Genomic DNA, 10,525 nt, shown 5'->3' on the forward strand with positions numbered 1-10,525 from the left:
CAAGGAGAGGAAACCATTTCCTTTGTCATTACCCTCCCCATCTGTATTCCTTTCCTAGGACTTCAACCAGGAGACAAACAACACAGGTGTATTGTCTCTGGTTCTGGAGGCCGGACGTCTGGGGTGTCACAGACTTGGTTCCTCCAGCGGGCTCTGATTGGGACTCTGTTCCAGGCCTCTCCCCTGGCGTCTGCTGGTTTGCTGGCAACTGACTTGCCTCGGCTTGTAATACATCCCCCTGATCTCTGCCTTCAGGCTCACCTGGTGTTCTCCCTGTGTGCTATGTCCAAATTTCTCCTTTTCATAAGGAAACCAGTCATATTCATCAGAGCCCCACCTTACTCCAATATGATGCCATCTTAACTAATTACATCTTAACTACCTTAGTTCCAAATAGGGTAGCATTTTGAGGAACTGGTGGTTAGGTCTTTAAGCTCTGAATTTGGCGGGAGGGACACCCTTGGACCCATAGCCCCATCCTCTTGCCCTTCGCAGGCTGAGGATGAAGCAGGCGCAGGGCTGGGGTGAGCGCAGCGGAGGAGAGTGGGGGCCGCGGCAGGACGAGGCAATGCCCCTTCTGGGCTACAGGACTCAGTACTAAGAGTTCTTACGTGTCCCTTCACTTCTTCCCTCCGTCGTCATCTTTCTGGTGTCTCACCTGCTCCTGACCTGAGGATCCCATGCTGAGCTGACCTGTTGACTTTCTACCCTCCTTTTCGGGTTTGCCTCGCCATCTGGAGGTCGCCTGTTTCCAGCCAAACCCATGCCTGCCTCATGGCTTCAGGTTTCTGGTTTCCCAGCTCCAGCGGCCTGGCCAGCTCCCAGCTGGGCTGCACTTCAGAAAAGTGCAGTCCATGGGGCCACTGAGGGCAAGGCCAAATGTCACTGAAGTCTGGGGTTATCCCTGAGCTATAGGGGCAGAGCGGTAACTGATGTTCATATGAGCATCTGAGTCACCAAAGAAAGGTGCCGTTGGGTTCACCATAGACAGAAAATGAGTCCTTGTCTTAGAAACATTCCCATCAACAATTTTTTTTAATTAATTTATTTATTTATTTTGGCTGTGTTGGGTCTTCGTTGCTGCGCGGGCTTTCTCTAGTTGCAGCGAGCGGGGGCTACTCTTCGTTGTGGTACTCAGGTTTCTCATTGAGGTGGCTTCTCTTGTTGCAGAGCACAGCCTCTAGGCACGTGGGCTTCAGTAGCTGTGGCATGCGGTCTCACTAGTTGTGACTCACGGGCTCTAGGGCGCAGGCTCAGTAGTTGTGGCGCACGGGCTTAGTTGCTCCGCAGCATGTGGGATCTTCCCGGACCAGGGCTCGAACCCGTGTCCCCTGCATTGGCAGGCGGGTTCTTAACCACTGCGCCACCAGAGAAGTCCCGCCATCAACAATTTTTTAAAATCTGTAACAGGCTTCGGTTACCCAGGAAAAACCACTAGGCCGCTATATCACTGTGTCATGATGATTCTTCATAAATGAAGAATAGCTGGGTTAGCTGTTATTTTTTTTAAGAAAGAAGAAGTTGCAATGACCTGTTTCTACACCAGATGGCAGAGTTGATTTTCCTTTGGCTTTTTAAAAACAGACTTTCCAAAATAACGAATTGGTCCATATCAAGTTGATATAGTTTGGGTTACACCTTTCCATGCAAGGACACAGCACACTAGAATTCCTTTACCCTAAACCCTTTCTTGGAGAAGCAGAATTCCAGGCAATCTAAAGAATGTGATTTTGGTTAGTTCATACCTATTTTGTCAAAGGAATGTGCGTTTAAATGATACCCGTGGTTACTTTCAAATTGACACAGTTTCTCATGTGGTTTTTAAATTTTTTATATACAATTATACAACCTATTGGCCGATCATTCCAATAGTTTATAGAACCTCGACTACACAGTTTCCCAAACGCATTTTTAAGAAATATGTCTGCTACTCTTAGCAATTAGAAGGAACTAATTTGCACTCTTGCTCCTTCTTTTGTGTGTTATTTATCATCTTCATTTTATTTTTTTCCCTATTAAACTTGAAGAGCAAAAACTAAAATACGAAGAAAGAAATTCTTTTTAGCCACTAGTGTAATAAACATTCAACATGCCTGCGATCATAAAACAGAACTCTCTAGTTCCAGCAGCAAATGACTATTTAGCAGACATGAATATCCACGCAGCCTGTACTACCACACACATTTCAGAATTTAGCCCTAGATTTTAAGACTGTAATTATAACCAAACTCTGGGACTATGAAATGTCTTCGTTTATTTGTCGTATGTTGGCATTTATACTGTTTATATATATATCGTCTTAGCACTGCTCTGTGCTACGAGCACGGAGGCTAATTTGCCATCTCACTCTCCCTGGAGCGCTGGGCTGTATCACCACGTAGACGCCCAATGGCGCCCGGCATGGATGGACGCACAGACACACGGTGAGAGGAGAGGGCCACATCTGCTGCATATAGATTCCCCAAATGCTTACATTTCATCCCAAATACTCAACAGTTCCGTTCCTACTTATCCCACATCCTGGATGAGATCATTGAAACCCAGAGCTCTGTGCTTGGCCCACGATCAGAACTAATAATATTAATGTCTTTCTGGTCTCTACTTTTCCTCGGTCTATGACGAGAGCCCTTAGGAGCACTGAAACCCCGGGTTTATTTTATATGAAATAAACGTTGTAGTGCTGTGTGTCTCTGCATTACTGAAAAACAGCTGAAAATCCGATCTCACCAAAAACTAAAGCTAATTTGGCTAAAACAAGCCCCAAATACACTCAAGGGACAGCTTTCTCTGACTCTGCACCAGCATCAAACTTGCTAATTTTTCCAATGCCAAGTTCTTTACTGTCAGTCGAGAAATGAAGATTTTTATTTAAAGACAAACTAAAGGCAGTGGTGGTGTATGGTTTGAACGCTGGATGTCTTCCAAGAAGTAATATGGTGGGGACTGAGCACACTAATTTTTTCTGTGACATTTAAACTAACTCATTCTTCACATTTAATAAACTTTGAAAGTCACATTGGGCTGGAGGTGGTTTTTTTTTTTTTGAGGTTTTTTAATAGATATGAAAGAAAGGAAACCAAAAGTCTATGACAGGCAAAGGTTAAATCGGACTTCTTCTCATTCCATTCTCGTGTATTATTTTAACATCTATCGAGAGTGTAATATTAGTAAGAGCCAACCTTATTAGCTCTTACTGTGAACCAAGCATTATTCTAAGTACTTTACCTGTGTTAACTCATTTAATTTTTATAAAATAAAAACCTTATGAACAAAATACTCCTTTTAGAAGATGTAGCACATATATAGAATGGAATATTACTCAGCCATAAAAAGAAACGAAACTGAGTTATTTGTAGTGAGGTGGATGGACCTAGAGTCTGTCATACAGAGTGAAGTTAGTCAGAAAGAGAAACACAAATACCATATGCTAACACATATATATGGAATCTAAAATTAAAAAAAATAAAAGGTTCTGAAGAACCTAGGGGTAGGACAGGAATAAAGACACAGACATAGAGAATGGGCTTGAGGACACGGGGAGGAGGAAGGGTGAGCTGGGACGAAGTGAGAGAGTGGCATGGACATATATACACTACCAAATGTAAAATCGATAGCTAGTGGGAAGCAGCCGCACAGCACAGGGAGATCAGCTCAGTGCTTTGTGTCCACCTAGAGGGGTGGGATAGGGAAGGTGGGAGGGAGACACAAGAGGAAGGGGATATGGGGATATATGTAGACATAGAGCTGATTCACTTTGTTACACAGCAGCAACTAACACACCATTGTAAAGCAATTATACTCCAATAAAGATGTTAAAAAACAAATACTCCTTTTAGCCCCATTGTGCAAAGGAGGACAATTAGTGCTGATTTTCTTGATTAGCTTATGGGGTACCGTGCACAGCCACCAGCTACCCCATGGGTGGGGTGAGTGACCGCAGAGAAGCACCAGCCTCTGCGTGGGGAGGGGGGCGGAGCTTCCCCATGGAGCTGACCCTTAACCCGGCGTTACAGGGGGAGAAGGAGGGTCCCTCAGGCCCAGCAGCTCCAGGTGTGGCCACAGAACCGGGGCGGTGGGGAGGCCAGGCGCTGGGTGGGGCTGGGGGTCCCTCTCCCGGGCCAGACTAAGGACTCGGAATTAATCTTGCAGAGCAAATGGTGGTTTTGAGCAGAAATAACTCAGTCTGTGGATGCAGAGGACAGAGCATAGCTAAGTGGAAAATGAGCAACGGTGGGGGAACCCGGGGCTTTGGGATCTCGGGGAAGCAGATGGGAGGACAGCCGAGGGCAGCGGTCTGTCCCCTGGCGGGGTGGCCTCGGAGGCTTTGCTCCCCAAGGCTTGACCTGGGGACGAGCCCAAGTTGGTTGGGAGGACTGAACGAGAACAGTGCTTGTTCGGGGATTCATCATGTCAGATCCTGTCCCCCCTGGTACACACCCGTACCCCTCCCCCTCCAGGCCCTCCCCACCACCGGGCAGTAATAATAACCTAACGAGGTCAGGCACCACCGAAGGTGCAGACCAGCCGGCGCCTTGCGGCCTTCGCTCCGTCAGCCCCCAGCTCCCGGTCACCGGGGGAGTCACCAGGTCACGCGATGTCGTCCGGGGCGGCCAGGGTTCCAGCCCAGGTCCATGTGGCTAACTCGAGCGTCACGCTTGCCCTCTCTACGCAAGCACGTGTCTGCTTCCCGAGCGCCCATGGCTGCCGGAGGAACTCCCCTTCCCCCGAGCCGCCTGCTTGGGGCGGGTGGCCTTGCTCCACTCGGAGCTGCCTTGCTGCGTTACTGTCGGGGAGTCAACGTTAGCAAACCAAGGGGAGCCAGGCTGACACGGCAGAAGAGGCGCCGTGGGGGCCGCGTGAGGACGCAGAGGTGGTGTTTCCGCGGCCCCGCAGCAATCGTGCAGCCAGGGTCCGGTGACGTTGCCCTTTCTCTCACAGGTGCCAAGTTTCCTTGCAGATCCTTTCTCCTCACTCCCCACCGGAGCAACGGACACGGGCCCTTGTCGGCGAGCGAGGACGGAGGGAGAGAGGCAAAGGGGCTGGGCAGGTGCTGAGGGTCGTGTTGGGAGCAGGGCTGTGGGGACGGGGGACGGCCGGTAGGGAGGTGGAAGAAGGAGGCCGGACCGGCAGGTGAGGGGCTTGGCCTCCTGGCTAAGGAGCACGGCTGTCACCCTGGGGGACATGCAGGGCCTGCACTGGCCTGGCCCGGGATCCCTCCTCCCAGCTGCCGTCCTGCCCCGGGGCACACAGGACGGTGCGGAGGCCGAGTGGAAACTGCCACCTGCTGCCAGGGACAGAGCAGAGAGTCGGGGACTGGCCAGGCTTGTGGCGGGAGTCACCCTGGCTATGCCTGTATCAACACACGCAGCTCTGAGCAGGCCGGCCGAGCACCACGGAGGGCTCTGGAGCATCTGGGCGACTGAACTACAAAAGCACAAGACTCATGCTGCAAAAATACACGGTTAGAAAGGAACTCAGGGCAAGAACCTGAAATCCTTAGATTCAAACCCAGTGTCACTGGTTACGAATGTACTGCTGAATCTGAGGCTCAGTTTCCACGTCTAGAAAATGCTTCTGTTAATTCCCAGAATTTGTGAGACTCGAATGAAGTAATATATGCAAAAACTCTAAATCATTCCCAAATGCAAGCTACTCTGTCCCCAAGGCAGCTGAAGCAAAGAGAATAGCGACACATCCTGTGAGCCAAGCACTTGTGTCCTGGGAGGACCCAGGTGCCGGCAGGGATGCGGGTGGAATGAGGGAAAAGGCGTTGCTCCTTGATGTTATTGCAGATGGAGAGAGACGTGGCCATGCTGGGCTCCTAAACGGGGCGCGTGCTGGGCAAGTGGCACCAAGGAAAGGCCCGTGGACTGACCTGGGGCCCAGGAAATGATGTGCTGGGAAAAACCGACCCACACGGCTTCTGCTGCTGTCAGGTCCTTTCAAGGGACGGGAGATGCAGGAACTTCCCTGGTGGTCCAGTGATTAGAACTCCGCGCTTCCTCTGCTGGGGGCACAGGTTCCATCCCTGGTCGGGGAACTAAGATTCCACAAGCCACAAGGTGCCGCCAAAAAAAAAAAAAAAAAAAGAACAAAAACAAACAAACAAACAAGGGACAGGAGACACTGCTCCGAGCCACCCCTCCCTGTGGCCTCCTTTGGGACCAGACGAAACTTAGTACTTTACTCCACGTGCACCTGAGAGAGGCGTGAGATGGGGCACCTGAAACTGCTTTGGCAGCGAATCCAGAAAAGGCGAAACGGACGAAGGTAGAAAGGAGATAAATCGGCGCCTTAGAAACTTGGAAGAGTGGGGAAGGTGCTGATTTCAACTAAAAATAATCCTTAGAAACAAGATCCCCCGCTGTGGAATTTGTTTGTATATCTCGTACCTGACAACGGCTGGCCCCTCGGGAGCAGGCAGGACAGACGCAGCTGGAGCAGATTTGATCCGGGATTTACTGGTGTGAGGAAGACCCAGAGCGGCTTCATCCTGAGGCCAGATGCAGGCCGGAAGCCGGCTTTGTAAAGGGAAGCCCATAAAAGTCAGCTGGATTTCATTTCGGGGCCCCGTGCCCTGTGCGCGAGGCCTGCCCCACCCCCAAGGACGGCAGGAGGAGGGCTGACTTACAAATCGTGTCTTTGGAAGATCCATCCATCATCTCCGGCACGGGGAAGAGGGGACCAGCCTTGAAGAAGTCCTGCCATGCTCTTGTGAGATACGGGTGGCTGGGATTATCCGAATGAAAGTGTGAAAATGGATTTCCAGCTTTTGTATTTTGATGGCGTTAAGCCATTTGAGTACCATTAAGGGACTCCCATTAGCTGGGCAAATATACTCTAAAGAAGGTCAACACCCACTCTTCCCGACATTCTCAGCACAGTGGGAAGTGTGCTGAGCATTAAAGCTCCTGATATTTATAGTCTGGACTGTACAAAATGACCATTCCTACTGGGCCTGCTTTTGAGAAGGCCCAAAGGAAGAGATATTCATCTTTATCTGACTATTGCCCACAAAGACTACTTGACATAAGAAGTAATTTATGTATTCACATTTGATAACATGAGATGTGTGTAAAAAGTAAGGAAATGGGGGAAAGTTGGAAAGGTTTTCATTTGGTTCAGACACAGTCCCTCCAGATCCAGATTCTCTAGTGTTTAGGTCAAATTTCGCATGTCATTCTCATGTGTCATAGCCCAAGCCACAGCCATTCAACAGACAATGACCGAGCAGGACCAGCTGTGTCTCTGGAGCAGCGATCACATCACTGAGATGCTGAAACATGTCCAGGAAACCACAGCCTTGTTTGCCCTGCAGGGAAGATCTCTTGGGACAAGGTAGTGTATGTGTTTGCATCCCAGAAAGTACGCCTCTTGGAAAGTGCCCCATGACCAGGGTTGTATGAAAAGGAGGGAGGTAGTATGTACCACAGGACGAAGATAAGGGAGTGTGTGTGTCAGGAAGCAAGAATTTAAAGATGCAGAAACCAGTAAGTAACCTTGGAGGCTCTCAACCAGAAGAGAGTGACTTGGGGGGTAGGGTCCTGGAAGAAGGTGGGTCTCGGCGACCATTTGCTTCTTCCTCTCAGTTCCCTTCTCCTTTCCACGTCACTCGTTTTGTCATGGTGCTCTGCTTCTCAGTATGTGGTTTCTTCTTGTACCAAATGTATTCTAATTATACAAAGAGCTTGCAGTGCTGCCATCTTCCTGTAAAATGACAGATGACAAAATTACCAGAACAGACCTAGTGATATTTTACTTCTCGTACCTACACTACAAAGCAAAGAAAATTTCCTTCTTACCTCTTCCATGGAAGCCTGAAAGGTCCACCAAGTCCTACAATATATGGAAACACCCCTCCACACACAAATAATGGAGGACTGACATTGTACTTGTAACCTTCTCAGACGTGTTTCCTTAATTGTTGCTTAAGATGCTCCCACACAACGACCTCCCTGGTCTCCCCCATCGCTGTGGTCCATCCCAAGGCTCCGGCTGTGAATGATGGGAGGGGGCTCACGGGGCTCTACTCCGGGAGGGTGAGGCTGGCTGGGGGAGGATGAGGGCAGCCCCTTTAGAAACGTGTGGACCCTGCACACTTGAGCTGGGAAATGATGCCTCGAACAGAGGAAACAGGACGTGGCTACTGACATGACGGAGAGGATGTATTTCCCTTTTCACTGTTTCAAAGTATTGAGATTAAAGATGATCGAGCATAGAGATGATTTTAAGATAATGGTATGATGGAAACTATTAACAACAGATTCGAAACAATGAAAATAATGCAGAAAAAAATGTGACGCAGAAATGGGGAGACACAGACCAGGAATGCTGCGGCCTGGGTCTGCAGGTGTTCATGGAGGTGGGAGACTTCCTGTCTTCCTTCCTGCCTTGTGGTTCTCTTACAGGTAACCTCGGAGGTGAGTGGGTATTAGTAGGAGTAGTAGTAGTAGTAGTAGTAGTAGTAGTAGTAATGTCATGCCTTGGATTAAGGAAGAGGTCCGTCTAGAAGCTTCCGTGGGCCAGTGACATACAGTGGAGCAATAACATGTCAATGGAAAGAGAACACAGTGGAGAAAACGAACCCCTCTCAGGGAGATTCCTACACGTTCTCCTAAGGGAAGATGGAATGAACATGTCAATAAACCACCTAGCATCATGACAGGAGTTAGGTGAGAAAGCTCATCCCCAAAAGGGGACGCTTAAGAAATAGCCAACAGTCTTTATCACTTGCTGAATTGGGTTGGACCAATTAATTTCAGGAGTTTGTTTTGCTGGATGGGGTTTGCTCTTTGGGAACCAGAGCTGAATTATTCAGAGCACTATTAGAGGCGGGGGCCTTTCCCTGTCCTCCCTCTTGGATCCTGTCCCAAACAAAAGTCATCCTCTCTGCTAAAGAGATGGTCCACTAGTACTTAAAGAATATTGGTTTGAAAGAACTGCGGGTCGCCAAGTCTCAGTCAGGATGTGTATCTGTGTGTACATCTGTGTCCACATTCCTGATGCCATGACCGAGTTACACAGCTAGCCCCGCCACTCAGTGATATTAGGCGTTAGTGTGGGAGATTGTCGACTACGAGGACTTCTCCAGTTACAGAATTTCTTCACTGAGCAGTTTTAATAATTTATTGAGACAAATGGACTGAGTTTCTGGAACTGAATTATTCTTGGAAGATCTAGAATATGTGGTCCTCCTACCGGGAGTTTACTGATGCAGTCAAATAGAATCACAAAAGCACTAATCCGACATGCATATCATGCTGCAGAACTGTCACTTTGCTACATAAAATAGATACGTAAGAAGTAGAGAGTTTATATAAATAAAACCAACATTACTTTTGTGACACTAAATCAGAATCTTAGGGTTTTCTCACGTGTCCTCCGACATCTACAGACAGTGTGAATTTCAGTAAATTACCCTCACGCTCGCAAAGCCACAGCACGGCCGCTTACACGTGGGGAGGTAGAGGGGGTTTGGAGTCACTTTTTTTTTTTTTTTTTTTTTTTTTAAGACAAACACCATTCAGACTTTTTATTTCTTACCAGAAATATATATTTGGGTTCAGAATCACAGTATGTGTTTTGAAAATACGTATTGATATATTGCTTTCTAATAGACTTGCACTAAATTCCACTCACATCAGCAGTCTAGAACAGTGAAGATTTTATTCACCAGAACAAGTTATTCTTTTTCAAAAAAGAAAACTACTTTGGCTGACTTGGTGGGAGCTCAGTATCGTCTCATTGTTTTAGCGTGCGTTTCTTTATTGTTAGTGAAGTAAAAGCTTTTATTTTTTTATTTCCATTTGAAATTTGTCTCTCGCCCATCTTGTCCATTTACCGCAGGAACCCAGGTTTCTTAGCTGTCCATCCAATTCCCATTAAGAAATCCTGCCTCAGGAGGAAACTACAGGAGAAAGCTAGGTTTCTGTTTATCACCTGGACTCGTTCCTATGTCCTCAGTAGATCTTTGCATTGGGATCATCTGAGAGATTTGTTAAAATGCAAACACCTGGGTCCTATCCACTATCTACAGAATCCGAATATATAAGGTATGGGGTATGAGGAATTTGTACTTTTCACATGCAAACACTTTGTATTTCTTAAGAACAATAAAATTTGAGGACCACTTAAAGGACAGGTAGGCTGATATTAAATACGAAGAGTGTGGACCATTATGATTCTTACAGTCTATATCTTTATGAAACCTAGGTCATCTCTCTTCTGTGAGGTAGTTTTGCCCTTATAATCATAACCATAAAGTTTAATTTCTGCCTCAGAGTTAATAAACTTGGTATAAAATCGCAACTCTACCAGTGACCAGCTTTGTGAATATCCTTAATTTCTCTGAACCTCTCTTTATCTATAAAGAGGTGATTATAATCCTACCTCATGTGTTTTTTTTTTTTTTATTTTTTTATTTTTCAAACATCTTTATTGAAGTATAATTGCCTTACTGGAGTCACTTTTCTCCTACGCATTCCTCGCTCTGCTTCTCCCTGTCGTGTCACAGGCCACACCACTC

The 10,525-nt window shown here is 47.4% G+C and overlaps 1 long non-coding RNA gene across 2 annotated transcripts; it reads right to left on the reverse strand.

The window, feature by feature from the left end:
• Window positions 1–1,888: 1,888 nt before the first annotated feature.
• On the reverse strand, window positions 1,889–6,863 carry LOC130709328 (uncharacterized). Of its 2 annotated transcripts, none has more exons than XR_009009844.1 (3): window positions 6,632–6,863; window positions 6,393–6,521; window positions 1,889–6,040 (listed from the first exon to the last, which is right to left on the reverse strand). It is a non-coding gene; the product is annotated as an uncharacterized LOC130709328 (long non-coding RNA). The 2 variants fall into 2 exon arrangements; XR_009009845.1 differs by having other exon boundaries at window positions 1,889–5,446; window positions 5,876–6,521.
• Between the last annotated feature and the right edge of the window lie 3,662 nt (window positions 6,864–10,525).

The sequence above is a fragment of the Balaenoptera acutorostrata genome, chromosome 12 (assembly GCF_949987535.1).
Source record: "Balaenoptera acutorostrata chromosome 12, mBalAcu1.1, whole genome shotgun sequence".
Lineage (NCBI taxonomy): Eukaryota > Metazoa > Chordata > Mammalia > Artiodactyla > Balaenopteridae > Balaenoptera > Balaenoptera acutorostrata.